We start from the raw sequence: 17,315 nt of genomic DNA, 5'->3' as shown, positions 1-17,315 counted from the left end.
TGGTAGTTGGTTGGCCTCTGGTTAGACCTTTTCGCAAGAACATTCGATCTACGTATTCTAATAACAATGATCAAATTGTTGGCATGCTTAGGTTTTGCATGATAAAAGATACTTGGTGGAAGATGTTGCAACAAAACTATATTTGCTTACATATGAAGTAATGAAGATAAAGATGGTGATTGGATGCTCGTGGGAGACGTTTAACGCGAGTAAGTACATAATTGTATTGTTCACTTAGCATGATGTTACATACTACTATTAGTGTTGTCGCATTTTTTAATTCACCCAACTCAAATAGTTATTGGCTCCTTATTATGTGTGCAAATGGAAAAATAATACTCATAAAACTAAAATAGTACGGAGTACAACTACATTTGTTGTCATACTACTATGTTCTACCGTTGCACATCAAAGCGTAGTTGTCGAACGGAAATTTAAACCATCTGATGGTAGCAAAAAATAACAGCAGTAATTTTAAAGTTCCTAATGGATGCTTACATGCGCTTGTGTTTGAGAAACTTGTGTGATAAAAGGATTGTATCTCTAACGATGGTGGTTGTACAGAATGGCCTAGAAAATTTAGTAATGCATATTAAATGCACTTAAGATATTTGCATTTGGATAGTAATAGTAATAGTAATAATAATAATAATAATAATAATAATAATAATAATAATAATAATAATAATAATAATAATAATAATAATAATAATAATAATAATAATAATAATAATATAATGGAAGTGTGTCCATGTGATGAATATTTGTAAAATGTGATTAGTTAATAATAGAAAGCAAATATTATAGTAGCGCTATGTGCATTGTGCTAGTTTTAAACACACTGTCTTTCCAAAAATTTCCGATACAAATGGAGAAGCCTTCCCACCAAAGTAGTATGTGAAGTACAGATAACATCTACTATCAATAATTCCAACTCTTATATTATGCCATAGATCACACACCTAATCAGTAAATAAACTAGTTAAAAGACTCGTGAAATCACGAGTTCGTAAAAAAATAAAATTTTTAAAACCAACTGTTCAAATTTACTTGCACACAAAAGTGATGTTTACAAATTATCATTTAATATTATAGTATTATGTTGTATTCAGTATATATGTTATTTAGTGATGTGTTCTTGTAATGTATGTAACCAACAATTATGGTTAAAATGTAAAAGTTATAGCAAAATGCACTAACATGTATAAGCATACCAAATAAAATATTGACAGCACAAATGAGCATAGCAGAGATAAGAGAGATCTGAGAATTTTATACTCTGTATTGTGTTGATTTATCTCTATTAATATCGCCCAAGAAGACACATGATAAACCCAACTTATGAGGAATTGTGGAACATCTAACTTATGGGTCTTATATTTCATAGTACTATGTACACTGTATGATCATTTATACTCCTCCGCTTTATCCCATCATCCTTCAAAAAAGGATCTTAACATATTTTTCTCAAATATTATTGTCTTCCCATATCTTATGTAGACCTCTTCATCTACTTTTTCCTCATCTTCAATAAGCCAGATCTTATGGAGATCACTTAACAAATTACTCAACAAAATATGTCTGAATGCACTTGGCTTGCAGATTGATTTACACTTGACTCTTCTACCCAGTTTGTGCTTCATGTCTTCTTTTGTTCATTAAATAAAAATTCAATTCAGTCTTAAAATTAAACAGCACACTAACCTGCCTCAATGATGGCATCATAATATTCATCTAATCTTGGCACATCAACACACTAATCTTCTTCAAAACTCACTAAACAACCCATCAGATTCATATAGAATAAAAACTTTACAACTCATCTTCACATCACAGCACAAATTTGCCGAGAACCTGCAACATAAGTACTACTATAAGAAGTGCGTTATCAGTACCCATATAATTTAGTAAAAAAGCTAAATATAGAGACCATATTTCCATGCTTATGATTGTTAGAATACAAAATAACAATACCATTAATTATGCATACTATTACCAAATTTTTGAACCAACTTAAAGCACTAAGTTTAATATATGCAACAGAGAATATCAGTTTGTAGATTTAACAGACTCAACTTTGAAGGCAATGATTAAGAACTAAGCTACAGTTATTTGTCTAAAGATCACAAATATACTTTAAAGGTACAAAAAATTAAATTAGAACTATTTTGTCTAAGTTAAGTTTCACATCTACAAAAGTTACGATAGAACTATAAGTACTTGAACATAACCAAAAGTTAAGTTTCACATGACTAAAGTCGTAGTAATAATAGTTAATTTCAATTAGCTACAATTCTTGTTGGAAAATTAGTTGCAACCTAATATATCTTATATCTTCTAAATATAACGCATACATGAAACCAACCAAATAACTCTTATTTAAACATCTTTATTCTTGAAATTACTATAGAACCACTAAACCAAATATAACTCATGAAATTGACATGAACACTACCATGTTAAGATGCAACTAACATGCCAATTCCAAGTTAAAATATAGGTGTAATAGAATTCATACCATATGACTGCAATTCTCTTGGGCATTTCATCATACATATACCTTGCACTTTCGTAATAACTATTAATGTTTTCTTTGGAAACCTGGATGCAAAGTGCAACTAAATCTATCACAATATAAAGAAATTACATGAACATAAAATCATCATCAACTACCCAAGTAAAAATTTCTAACAAACACACACAAAACCAATAATAAAGGTCAAACCAAAATCAAGTAAACTGAAGAATAAAGCACATACCTTCCTATTAGTCTATCATCAACCATATAACTGCTAGATTGTTCAATGCTTAGAACCCTCAGCAATAAATAAGTAGGAAAAACAAATTAGAAATTACATATGAACATATGACCACTCAATCTCGGGCGCTTGCTAGATCATTTAAAAGATGACCTGTTCATCTATCAAACACAATAATAACAAAATTTAGTTTTCATATGACCTGTTCATTTAAAAGATAAAATGCAAGAACCAAAGACTCATAGCAAAAAAGTAAACAAAACATTCGAAGCAGTTGCAAACCTTTATAGCCCATGAAGTGAAAAGAAATCCAGGAAACGATAAACATGAAGATATCTATGCATCTGTAAATACAAAAAAATGATAAAGATGAGATTTTGAAATTTTAGTGACAAAACACCCTATTACATATTTTTGATTAATACTTTTAGAACACAATTGAATCACAACAGATATCTCTTTTATTTTAAACATTATAAGAGGAGCATTATCTCTCTCAATTAAAGTATCTAACACCTTAATGACCATAGAATTATTACTAACTTTTAATTACAACCATACATTTTACCGATTAGCTAACAATAAAACTAGATTAGCTAATCATTCATTAAAAAGACTAAAATACCCTCTTATTAAATTAAAATCTACAACAGCTACCATTGAATCAAAAGAACGTGTTTATCAAACTCCAGACACGCTCAAGCTAATACCTAAACCTTCATTATCCTCTTTCGATCGTTCAATCTACAACAATTAAACGATCGATATGTAGATTGAATTAACAATCAAATGATTGTTTGTTAATGAAATTCATAACCTGCGAATACTATCTCAATTTAACATGTTAAATCGCCTACTCCAAAAGGACTAAATTCAGACATGTTAACCCTAATCTCAAAATTCAATCATATCCAAATCGATCATGATCCTAATACGATTACACGCTTGCAAATAAGGAATTTTCACAGATTCAGTCTATTGTAAAAGGTCTTCCTAAGTCTCTCTATTAAATGGAGGAAAAAATGTCATGATTGAAGATTTGTCATCGCACAATTAGGTTATTCTGGTATCAATATGTGATCTTCATTTTTTTAATTCAATTAATACACTTTGCAGTATTACATATATAATTATAAAAACATTTTTATGTTCTATTGTTATACGAATTTCATTATGTTTAATTTATGAAAATTAAAACATATAAAGCTAAAGTGTTAGATCAATATGTGTTTATTGATAAGCTGTGTTTATTGATTCTAAAAAGAATGATTTTTGTTTTTTAAAATCATTTAATTATTGTTAATTTTGATTTAATTAGCAGGTTTGGTAAAAAAATTCCAAAATGATTCTATATTGAAAAGATTTGATCATAACAGCTGTCTGCCCCATAATTTTTGGAGTTTTTTTAGGTAATTATTTAAAAAAATTTCAACAAAATAAATTACATAAACATTTACTAATATATACAGTTGAAATATTAATCATTTCTAAAACTACTCCCATAATTCAGCTAAGTTTGAATTATTTTGATTCAATCTCTTTAGTTGATAATATCGTTCTTAAATACAAAATAATGACGACATTTCTCTCCAATGAGCTCTATCGTTTAGTATAAATACCATGGTAAACAAACACATTATGGGCATCCAAAATTGTTTTCTCTTGTAGCATCTCATCACTAAACAAGAAAATCCCTAATGGCTGCATTGTTGAACATACACCCTTTAACCAATTAACAAAGGATCTGAACGATGTTGTTGTTAGGGTTAAGATCTTTGTAACATGGAAGAAAACCTATTTCAATAACTCAAATTTAGCAATGTCACTAGGGATGATACTACTAGATGCACATGTGAGCCTATGTGTTACCTTTATTTCTTTATCATTTGTTAACATGTTAAAGTATTTTAGATACATGTTTATTTTACTATATTTCAATTTTATTGTTAGATGTATATATTCATTTTGAATTATTTAAAGTTGATTGTATTAGCTATTGTGTTACTAATAGATGCACATGTGAGCGTATGTGTTACTACACGATTTTTATTTAGGTATGGTTAAAAGAAAAGACTTTGGTGTAACTGTATGATTATTCTTCTGTTATTTTGAATCTTAGTACGTGTTTTGTTCCTATGGAACCCATAGCCTCAGTTGTATTTAACGCTATTGTGAACAAAGAAACAACCCAATAAATGATGGTGAGTTTAGTTTTTTTTTTTTTCATAAATATTAGAGGTGATCAAATGGGTGGGTTGTAGCAGCATGTTAGAACGATCAGTTAAGTATTACTACATATTATTTATAGGTCTTTAAAGGGGCGTCTGTGGTTAGATTCTCAACATTAAAAAGATCATGTTAAAAATGAGGCTTAAATGTATTTACTACGTTTAATATGTTTATGAGAATTTTGCTTAGAATATGCATTTCTTTTCATCTTTTGCAGGTTAGTTAGGAAACCATGGTGTGTACATTGAATTGAATTAATGTGTTACTATACGTGAGTGAAGAACTATTAAGATTGATAAATCTGTTGTGAAGCCTGAGTAGTCTATATATAAAGATTCTTATAGTTCATATATGTGATAGCAAGGAGTCTGGAAGTAACCTTCATGGTAATTTTGAATCACGGTAATCACTTTCACTTTTTCTTTTTATCCTCATTTTTTCCAGTCTTAAAGTTTCTTTGTTATCAATTGGTATGGAACTCTGTCTTGATTCAGTTCGAGTGGAGACTGATATGATCTCCTCGACATTTCGATCAACCCTCATATTAAGATGCTTCAGCTGGTGAGCTGATTTTATACAAGGTAGAAAGAAGTTGTTTATTCTATAATATTTTAAACGCTAAAATTCATATATACAGTTCAATCCCTAAAAATGTCCGCGACTTTACAATTTTTGTTGTTAAAGGCTCTAAGAGATGTGGATAATGGAGAATTTAAGCCCACGTTACAAAAATGCATTTTTCTTATTAGAATCCTGCTACTGCTATTGCCATGCTTGGCTTTGGTCTATGTGTCGGTAATGTTATAAAAAAAATCATCATCACATAAAGAATTGTGCTACTGCTACTAATATGCTTTGCTTTCAACGAGAGTGAGTTAAATGATGGGAAGTTGGTTGGTGAGTTAATGACGTTTGCACCATTAGTAGTTCGTGTATTTACATGATTTATGGTTCAAGTCGACATTGTGCTCCTCTGACCCGCCCAATAGGATACCTCGAGTCCTCACCATAACAGAATTTTCGTCTAAATGTTATGCTTGGTGCATGAAAAAATTTCGATCAACAAGCATACGGATTTTAAGAGTAAGTTTTTAAGTGATTATTTTCTTTTGGTTCTCTCTCTTTTTTGGATCCTGATTTCTTTCATGCACTGGTTTCCATGGGCTTGGCTGTTGGAACATATCATCATTCTGGTAAAATGAGGTCAAGGTTATCCCGCTAACTATTAAAATCAATGAGTCGACTTAGGTGCCTTACTATTACTAAACTAATGTAAACTCCTTCATTGCCAGAAGGTTCCTGCTGGATTCTTTTGCTTGTATAGGGATTTTGGAGGTCGATCAAAAATGTATTTATCTTTCAAATTGCAAATACTCACTAAGAAGTGTATTAAGTGACGACAAATAGTCTTCTTCGTTCTAAATGGATTCTGGAAACACATTAATAACGAATTGTATTTCGCTTTTCAAGCTGAGACCGTTATTGTTGCTCTCTATGTTTTGAGACGACCTATTTTATGGCAGCAAAGTATCAAGATATTAAGTGTAAATTTCTCTACACCACCAGCTGTTGATGTTGATTTTGATTTTGATGTTTATGTTGATGTTAATATTAATGTTAATGGTTTGAGTCTTTTCATTTGGGCTTTAGGTTGATTTACAGGTTGGATATATATTGGTTTATTGAATGAATATCTTTACTTAATTGCATCTTCTGACGTTGTCACAAAATTCAAACAAGAAACATTAAAGATATTAAGTAAAGACAATCTAATTGTTGATTGTTGTGTCTAGGCTGTTTATATATGAGAAAAATGTGGAGGGAATGATTAGTCAGAGCATTCATGGATACATGAACCACGTTTCATCTTGTTTTTGACACAATAATGGGTCTGAAAGTTCTCCTGGTGACCTGGTTGGTTTCCTTACAGTCATCAACAGATTACCTTTTTTATACAAACATTCCATTGGAAAACCTTTTGTCGTTTCATACATGAAATATGTTTGTTGTCAAGTTTCTTGTTCGAGCTATTTGAGGAATTATGTTGTCGATGAAAGGATAATTTTTGCTTTTATTATTCTTTATGTTGAGGAATTATGTCAAATTATTATGATTGAGCTTACGATCACAATGTATTATTCAATGCATATATTTGCTATGTGTTCTCGGTCTAGATGCTTTCATAACATTTTTTAGTTTAATGGGTAAAAAGCTTGAATTAAGCAGCTCAAAATTGGATCTCACTAATGCTAAATTAGACTCAAGCTAATGAAATGTAAATTTTTGAAGATCATGTTGTTATTTATTTTGTTATATACATATATGGAACATCTAATGGTAGCCGTAGCATCTATGGTAGCTGTAAGTAACCCTTAATATTATTAAACATACTAAGGGATGTTTGGGAATGAAATTTTTGGAGTTTTTAGCTTCTAGCTTTTACGAAGAAAAAAAACCTCAGATTATGAAAGGTTAAAGTTTTTGTTGGGATGTGATATTGCTTCATTTATACACATTTTTATTCGCAACGTCGGTTTCAATTTGTTGATTTTTCGGTGCTAAGTCGAAGATTTCATGAAGATATATATTAAAGATTAAAATTTTGGTTCATTAATAATATTTGAAAAGTTTTTGGAGTTAATTTGGGCGAAAAGTCAGTTTTTACAAGTGAAATTACAAGAAAGGAGTTGATGTGCAAAAATTAAAGAACTAGAGGGGTAAAATGTGAAAATTAGAGTTTTCGCTTTAGCGAGAATGTTTATGTTAATATCTTCGCTATAGCGAAATTGTTCTTAACCGAGATATTAAGGATTAAAGGCGAATATTTGATTTTTTATTGATTTTGCTATAGCGAAATCTTGATTGGGGATATTACACTATCGCGAGAGCAATGCCGAAAGCTTTTCGGTTACCGAGGAAAGATAACACGAACACGAAAAGCTGGATTTGAACATCTCGCTATAGCGAGATGTATGGGTACAAGATTTCGTGTACGGGAGATTGTATGGATGGAAAATATATCAAATTTAAATAGGCTGGCTAATATTTGACGTGGACCCACTTTGGTTGTTGTAGCCGACATAAAGCAAAAAAAGGAGCAGATCATGGGAGATTTCTAATTATTTATTATTATTCTATCATACTATCCATCTATTTAATCTCTCGACGTATTACTACAAAAAATGGGAGGTTTTTCAATTTATTTTTACTATTGTTCCGTATTGTATTTTTCTGTTCTGGGAGGCTACGACGAAAAGAGGCAAACGGCTGGAACTTTGGTTCTTCAAGCTTAACTTATTTTTAGCTATAACTTGGGATCTTTATTCTACTACAATACAATCGGTACTTTTATTTTAAACATTTATTATTATTTGTAATGATAAATAAATTGTTATTGATTGTTTTGTGTGTTGTTTCAATTTCCATGAGTAGCTAAATCCCTTAGTGTTTGCTCGGATGTAATAGCTTTTGATCGTTGAATTGTTCTTATCTTCATGGATTTAATGTTTGATTGATTTAGTTTTATTAAGTTTGGTCAAAGACCCATTGTTATGCATGCTTTCTACTTTAATTTGATTATACATGTTATAAACTTGTTATTGTGAGATAATAGGTGTTAGATAATGTGTAGTTCGGCACTTCAGTGATCTAGACGGTTAGGGATTTGATTTCAAGTGATTATATTAAATATCTAATCGGTAATTGAATGGTTTTTGGCATCATAATCGTGTAATTACATTGAGTGATCTTCGTAGTTAGGATTTTAAGTGATTTTAATCCGGATCAAATCTTAATAGCTAAATCTCTTTGATTAATAATTATTGTGTTCAATCAAAAGATCCATTATTGTGTGAATCGGTTACTTGACTTTAATTACATAATTTGTTACCTAGTTTACGTGAGTTTATTAGGGATAAACGGATTATGCTTCAACTCTTAGGAGATCTAGACATTTACATGTGAGTCTGAATGGTGATTAATTGGTAATTTAATAGCACAGTCGTGTAGTTGCTCCGAGTGATTGGTGGAATTAAGGTTTTATGTGAGTTTAACCTAGATTGAATCACAATAGTTTAATCCTTTATGATTTGATTATTTGAATGAGATTAATGTGAGTTAGTCAATTTTAGATGATTGAGTTATAATTTATCAGACATTTAATCGGTTTTAATTGAAAGAACAATCCACGTCACTAGTGAATCATTTGAGTGAACACTGCTTCGTCTATCTGGTTATTTGTTTTATTTATTTTTGCGTTATTAGTTTATTCAAACTATCATTTTACAACATAAATCTTCAGAATAACTATCAGTCTTAAAATCTTAAACGCTGCTCCCTGTGAACGAATTCGTAACTTTATTACAATAAGATTAGGTGTGGTTTCACGCATATCAAATTTTTGGCGCCGCTGCCGGGGAGCGGTGTGTTTAAAGATTTTAATAACTCTTAGTTGTTCGATCCTTTCGTGGAATTCGTTTCTACGAAAGTTATTTTCTGTTATTTTATTTTGTTTGGTTTTACGCGCTAGTTTGGTTGTGTTGTGATTGCAGCTAGGTTACATGTATACCATGGCCGGGCAAGAATCTTTGTATGACTTCCTATGGTCAAGAGTAATGAATGATGGTCAACAATTGGGCACGTACAGTGATTCTGGTTATGGGTATGTGAATGATGGTCACATGGGTAATCATGATAATGGGTGTATGGATTTGTGGCAAGCTAATGGTGAGTCGGATGGTTATTGTGCTGCTTATGATGGTTGTTATCGAGATGGGGGTTATGATGATAGTTACATGAATGATTTCGCCCCCATTGATCAACCTTGTGATAATGGTTCCATACCTAATTTTGACTCTTTCGGTCAACCAATGGACTATTGTTATGAAGGGGATGACTCGACATGGGATTCTTCTTAACATCAGTTCCAAGAGACAAAATCAGTTTTAAATGTAAAGGTTGATCCGAGAGATGTTGGTGGAGGTTACCGTTTGGTCAAAGATATTGATCACATTCCTATGTATCTGTTGGAGAGATACAATTTGACGGGGAATTATAACGATATACCCATGTTTCTACTAGAGGAAATTCCAACGGACCCACCAAGGGATGAATATGAGCATGTAACTACTCTTCCACCTACCACCTCAGTGCGGGCGACAGACATTTATTCCTGTGATAGTGATAAGGATGAGGATGTTATGCCTGAGATCTCTGCGGTATATAATGAGCCGGTTGGGTACAATTTTGATAATGAGGAGGTGTTAACATTTGAGGATGAAGTGGTGGAGTCATCAAAGATTATTGAGGACGAGGAACTTGTTTTAGAGGAACCAATTGAGGAGTCACCTATTTATGCGAAATTTGTATATCCTTACGAGGTTAGCACTTGGAATATAATGAAAGATGATCCATTTGGACATGATCCACCCGTGAGAGTTAACCTGTTGTTGCAAGCCGCACTTGGAGGGGAGTCACTTATTGACTCTTGGGTTAGTTTTGTAGTGACCCGAACTTTTCCATGAGTATATATTATATGAGATTAATATTTACATGAATAAATGTTTCCAACATGTTAAGCAATCAAACTTGTTAAGACTTGATTAATTGAAACAGTTTTTGTGTTAACGTTTGACCACTCAGTTTGTCCGATGATTCATGAACGTTATAACTTGTATATAACATGATATTATATATATGAACATATATATATATATATATATATATATATATATATATATATATATATATATATATATATATATATATATATATATATATATATATATATGTTCATATATGTTTAACATGATGAAATGATAATTAAAGTATCTCATTATGTATATTAACAATGAACCTTGTACATAAAACAAGACTACTAACTTAAGAAATTCAAAACGTTATCTATACGTAACGATTATCGTTGTAATAACGTTTTAATATTTATATATCATATTAAGATATATTAGTACATCATGTTATCATGATAATGTAATAATTTAACATCTCATTAAATATAATAACAATGGGATTAATTACATTTAACGAAATCGTTAACTTAAAGGTTTCAAAACAACACTTACATGTAACGACTAACGATGACTTAACGACTCAGTTAAAATGTATATACATGTAGTGTCTTAAGATGTATTAGTACACTTTTGAAAGACTTCATGACACATATCAAAGTACTTCTACTTAGCAAAAATGCTCACAATCACATTCTCGTTCATTTTCATCAACAATTCTACTCGTATGCACCCGTATTCGTACTCGTACAATACACAGCTTCTAAATATATATACTATTGGTACATACACTTCAATGATCAGCTCTTAGCAGCCCTTGTGAGTCACCAAGACATGTGGGAACCATCATTTGGCAACTAGCATGAAATATCTAACAAAAATACTAACTAATGGAGACTATATGTGTACTCCATATTCACGTGAACTAGCACCAACCATAACACTCTCATTTTTCAACTTTCATGCATCAAACAACTCTCACTCAAGTGTTCTCTCATTGTTCTAAGTGTTCTTCATCATCTTCAATAAAATGTAACTCAATCTAGCTCATAAATCCTAACCTAGATCAACTTTCAAAACAACTACTCAAGAACACATCAAGAACACTTTCAAGTTTACAAGTCTACTTCCAAGCTTTCTAATCCATTCCAAGTAATCATCTAAGATCAAGAAATCTCTGTTATTTACATTAGGTTACTATTTTAATTCAAGTTAATGCTCATATTCAAACTTTGATTCGATTTCTATAACTATAAACTATCTTAATTCGAGTAAAAATCTTACTTGAACTTGTTTTCATGTCATGATTCTACTTCAAGAACTTTCAAGCCATCCAAGATCCTTTGAAGCTACATCATTTCTTGTCACTTTCAGTAGGATTACCTACTAAACTTGAGGTAGTAATGATGTTCATAACATCATTCGATTTATATATATATAACTATCTTATTCGAAGATTTAAACTCGTAATCACTAGAATATAGTTTAGTTAATTCTAAACTTGTTCGCAAAAAAAGTTAATCCTTCTAAATTAACTTTTAAAATCAACTAAACACATGTTCTATATCTATATGATATGCTAACTTAATGATTTAAAACCTGAAAACACGAAGAACACCGTAAAATCGGACATACGCCGTCGTAGTGAAACTGGGGGCTGTTTTGGGTTGGATAATTAAAAACTATGATAACCTTTGATTTAAAAGTTGTTCTTCTGGAAAAATAATATTTCATATGGACATGAAACTATATCCAAAAATCATGGTTAAACTCAAAGTGGAAGTATGTTTTTCAAAATGGTCATCAAGATGTCGTTCTTTCGACGGAAATGACTACCTCTTACAAAAATGACTTGTAACCTGTATTTCCGACTATAAACTTATACTTTTTCTGTTTAGTTTCATAAATTTCAGTTCATTATGAAACCATAGCAACTTGATTCACTCAAAACGGATTTAAAACGAAGAAGTTATGGGTAAAACAAAATTGGATATTTTTGCTTGTTTTAGCTACGTGAAACTTTGTAAGAAATCTATACTAACCATAACTTAACTAACTTATATTGTATTATAAATGTATTCTAACATATATTATGTAATCTTGATAGACCATAGACACGTATACAATGTTTTGACATATCATATCGACGTCATCTATATATATTATTTGGAATAACCATAGACACTCTATATGCGGTAATGCTCGAATTAGCTATACAGGTTTGAGGTTGATTCCAAAATAATATATATACTTTGAGTTGTGATCGAGTCTGAGACTTGTATACACTGGGTCATGGATTGATTCGAGATAATATATATTGATTTATTTCTGTATTACTAACTGTGGACAACTAATTGTGGACTACTAACGTTGGACTGTTAACTTAACAAATTTAAAATGTCAAAACGTAATAAAAATGTTGTGAATATATTTCGATCATATGTTGATAAATATATATATATTTGTTATAGGTTTGTGAATCGACCCGTGGCCAAGTCTTTTTCTGACGAAGTGAAAATCTGTGAAAGTGAGTTATATTCCCACTTTTAAAAATTTAATTTTTTTTTGGGATGAGAACACATGCAATTTTATAAATGTTTTACAAAATAGACACAAGTACGTGAAACTACATTCTATGGTTGAATGATTGATATCGGCTAAAAAGTCACGTTTTCACCCAGGTATTAAGGCCCAAAAACAAGAAAGATTCGAACTTTTTGGGAAAAATGCCCACTTCGTCGGTTAGAATTGAAGAACAAGTAATTACGAAGGCGGTTAAAAAAGAATCAAGAGAATCGGAGCTAAAACGAAGATTCTAGAGCAAAAACGGTGAAAGACAAGAAATCAAGTTACAATCCAGTGAACCAAGGCTGACCAGCACCAAAAACGGCCTGCCATACGGCTTGCCAGTATGGGGTACGGCCTGCTAAATGGTCCAGAAAACGGCCCCAAGAAACGTTCTGCCAAGAAAACGGCTTGCCAAATACGGCTCACCAAACGGGTTGCCATACGGCTTGCCAGCCGTTTGCAGGCAAAAACTTTGCTTATTTAAAAGGTCTTTGTCATTCATTCCAACACACACTTCAATTCACTTCTTTCTCTCTCTTGTACAATATTAGTCATACTCTCAAGGTCTTCGACTCCGTGCGGGAAACCTAGTACCCGGAGAAGAACGCTGAAGATTGTATTAGGAGCGGTCTAGAGTCTTGAAGTTGTCACTTTTGTATTCAGAACTCGTTTAATCTACTGGTACTTCTATCCTTTATCTTATATAATGTTTTATGATATTGTTGCCATGATTAGCGAGTAGTTATCTTTAGTGTATGCTATGATGTAAGCAGTTATAATGCCGAAATAATATTATGGTTTGTGTATGCTATCGAAATACTTTCCGATTATGCTTTAAACTCAATCGCTTTTCCAACTAATAGAACGTAGTTATAGGCTCTGTTATTGGGAAGTCGCGAACCCTGATTCAGAGTACACTATCTGTGTCACCCCTTGGTAAGAGAAGTCTATCGGATACAACGTAAGATCGACTGAGGCACACCGGTTGTAGTAAGTCTATCAAGCTTTGGATTTCGACTGAGGACTCTTTCGTAGTGAAACATCTAACTAGACCCTTAGTACACTGACGGTCCTAGACCATGCTAGTGTAGTCACCAAGCATATAAACTTCGTACGTGTACGCTGAAGCACAACGGTTGTTGTAAGCTGTACCTCTGCTAAGTAAGGCCATGGAACCCGGTTAGTGTTGACCAGTACACTGCACCATAATGCGGTCTCAAGCATTGCACCCCGCTCGAGGGATTCTTAGTTAATTAAGGAACTGTTTGTTTAGACACATAAAGGATTGGACCGTTAGGATAACCGAACGTGTTCATGGAAGTCAGCTTGACTTGGCCATGGTGTTCTTTATGGTTGAACTCTTTTTAAGGGCCTAACTATCTTTCAAAACCAATCATTAACGAAAGCATTGAAACACATCATGTCTCTCGGATATGGTAAACCATGTATTCTATTATGCTTAAGAAAGTTTAGACCATTTTGGAATGTTAATACGTCACCCAACCGAGTCGCTCAATTGGATGAGCCATCTGAACGTGTATGCCTGTAGTCAGACTGCACGGGCGTCGGGGGTAAGGGACGTTGCTGTCTATTCAGAATCTTCAAGCCTAACGCAGTACCCAGTGACATGTCTTATGACAGGGGCATTTAGGACCAGTGTAATGAGTACAAGGCCACTGCCTATTCATGAGCCAGGATTCCATAATCTCGGCAGAATAACTGATGAAGTCATAGTATGCACTCACTTTAACCTTATCTGAATTACGAATTTTATCGCATTTACTTTATCTATCTTATAAATTAGAAAATCCTAAATTAAATAACCACTACTCCCTAACTATCTTATGCTTAAATATATGTTCGATTCTACTGATATCTCAAAAATACGACTCTAGGTCATACTTCCCTTACTTATAAGGAGTAGTAAGATTTAGGCCCCGCTAAATATAAATTTAAAACAGTACCCTCTCCCACGAGTGGCTGATCCTGGCGAGCCATGGCCCGATGACACCGCGCAAATAAAAACCGTCCGTTTCGGCCATATCACGGGAGAATACTAAGTTTTTGGCGCCGCTGCCGGGAGCTGGTATCAGGCAATACTGCTCTCTATCAAACTTATTCACAAGCATTTAGTGGTGTCTAAGAAAGACAATTATACATGGACTTGGTTGTTGGATTTTCCGAACAGTCGCCAATTATATTGGGACCAAAAGGATCCTGCCTCTCCGTAGTCGGCCTGGCCACTTGGTTTGTTGAATAGTTCGTGCGGAGCTCTGTTACCGAAATACCAGGGAATCAGTAGCCAAAACCAAAAACATATTCAACCGTAGGATAGTTAGTTAATTAAATTAGATTACCTTAGATTACTTTAGACTACCTTAGATCAAACTAGATAAAATTAGATTACCTTAGACTAGTTTAGCTTACTTTAGATTATCTTAGTTTATTTGCGAAAAATTAAAAACAAAAAGGCATACCTAGTGTATGACCCAAACCCAATCTAGACCAGGGCCGTTGCTATTCGTACCTAATCCAGACGCAATAATCTCTAAAGCACGCAAGGAAGCACGAATCAGAAATCAAATGGCGTTACGCGTTACTTTAGCAGAAAACACCAAACCCTCGATTGAAGGTCGAGGAGGACCAATCAGATTTTTGAAGATTCAAGGACACTCGTTCGAGTTAAAACATCACATCATCCAGCTCATCCAAAATAGCTGTCAGTTTCATGGTTTACCGAACGACGATCCTAATTCTCACCTTGATAAATTCATATCTCTTTCGAACTCCTATAAACAGCCAGGGATAGGAAAAGATATAGTCCGGCTATACTTGTTCCTCTATTCTCTCACTCATCATGCTCAAACTTGGTTTGAAGGACTGGAAAAAGATTCCATCACGTCATGGATGGAGATGGCTACTAAATTCCTAACCAAATATTTCCCTCCTTCTAAACAAACCAAACTGAAAAATGACATCATTAACTTCAAACAAAGTTATGATGAATCTCTTTACACTGCATGGGAGCGATTCAAAACCCTGCTGAAGAAATGCCCTAATCACCAGCTAAAACCGTCAGCCTAAATCTGTACCTTCTACAATGGTCTTACGGTAAATCATAGGACGACAATCGATGCAGCAGCTCAAGGGAATCTGATGAACCAAACCGCAGACGAAGCATGGGAATTGCTGGAGAACATGACAATGCATCATCATGACTGGAACAGTGGTGAAACAACTTCATCATCTGCCCCACTCTCTGCACTTAACAATCAAACGGAGGCCATCAAATCCCTCACGAATAAGATGGAATCTCTTGATAAACAACTCGGAGAATTGAAGACGCAGCCGCAGTAGGTTAACCAAGCTCAGGCTTGTGTTAATTGTACCAACCCGCAACCCACTGAAGAATATCAAGTTGAGTACGCAAATCCTGATGGTTCAGTCTGTTACGTTCAATACCCAGCTCGTCCACCAAATTCCGGATTCAATCAACCACCTAGGGTTAATCAATTTCAGCGAAGCAATCAACCTTTCTGCTATCGCTATCCACCTTATCCAGCCCAACAATCTTAATTGACCTACAATCAACCACTTCCACTCACTGGTCCCCCAGTTGAGGAAAATTCCCCTACCACCCAAATTACAAAAGCAACTAATCCCACTCTCTGAGCTGATGATCAATTGACTCATTTCATTCAAGGACAACAACAGCTATATCAGAGAACTGCAGCCAGACAAGATCAGACGGAGATACTAATGAGAAATCAATTGGCTCTGCTCAAAAGTTTAGAAACGCAGCTCGGACAGTTATCACAACGCCTTGAAACCCGATCGCAGGGAAGATTTCCAAGTAATACTATCCAAAATCCCCACATAGAAGAAGCAAAGCAAATGGATTCCGTGATCCCAGAGGAAGAACCGCGGAGAAGGTCAGCTAGGCTCAAGAACATATCGACATATACTCAGAAGCTGACCCCTGAAACTCCGGTTCGCGTACCTTATCTTGGAAGGCTACAAGAAGAACCATCCAAGCTTGATTCCTTCAAACTTGATGGAAGATTCCTGAACACTATGTCCAAAGTTCCTGATGTGTTAGTAGTGGTATATATTTTTAACCTACAAGTTTTATATTTATTTACGGAAGAAACCTAATTGTTACTACAACACTATAGGCAAGTGTACCTAATCGTATGGTAATATAATTAGGGTAAATCCGAAGTTCGTTCCATGG

General features: G+C 33.4%; 1 non-coding gene across 1 annotated transcript; it reads right to left on the bottom strand.

The window, feature by feature from the left end:
• Nucleotides 1-16,042: 16,042 nt before the first annotated feature.
• Nucleotides 16,043-16,149, bottom strand: LOC139887008 (small nucleolar RNA R71). Its single transcript, XR_011772863.1, has one exon. It is a non-coding gene; the product is annotated as a small nucleolar RNA R71 (small nucleolar RNA).
• Between the last annotated feature and the right edge of the window lie 1,166 nt (nt 16,150-17,315).

Source organism: Rutidosis leptorrhynchoides, chromosome 1 (assembly GCF_046630445.1).
Source record: "Rutidosis leptorrhynchoides isolate AG116_Rl617_1_P2 chromosome 1, CSIRO_AGI_Rlap_v1, whole genome shotgun sequence".
In the NCBI taxonomy this organism is placed as follows: domain Eukaryota; kingdom Viridiplantae; phylum Streptophyta; class Magnoliopsida; order Asterales; family Asteraceae; genus Rutidosis; species Rutidosis leptorrhynchoides.
Note: the sequence above shows the minus strand (reverse complement) of the source record. Positions and strands in the feature narration are given on the sequence as shown.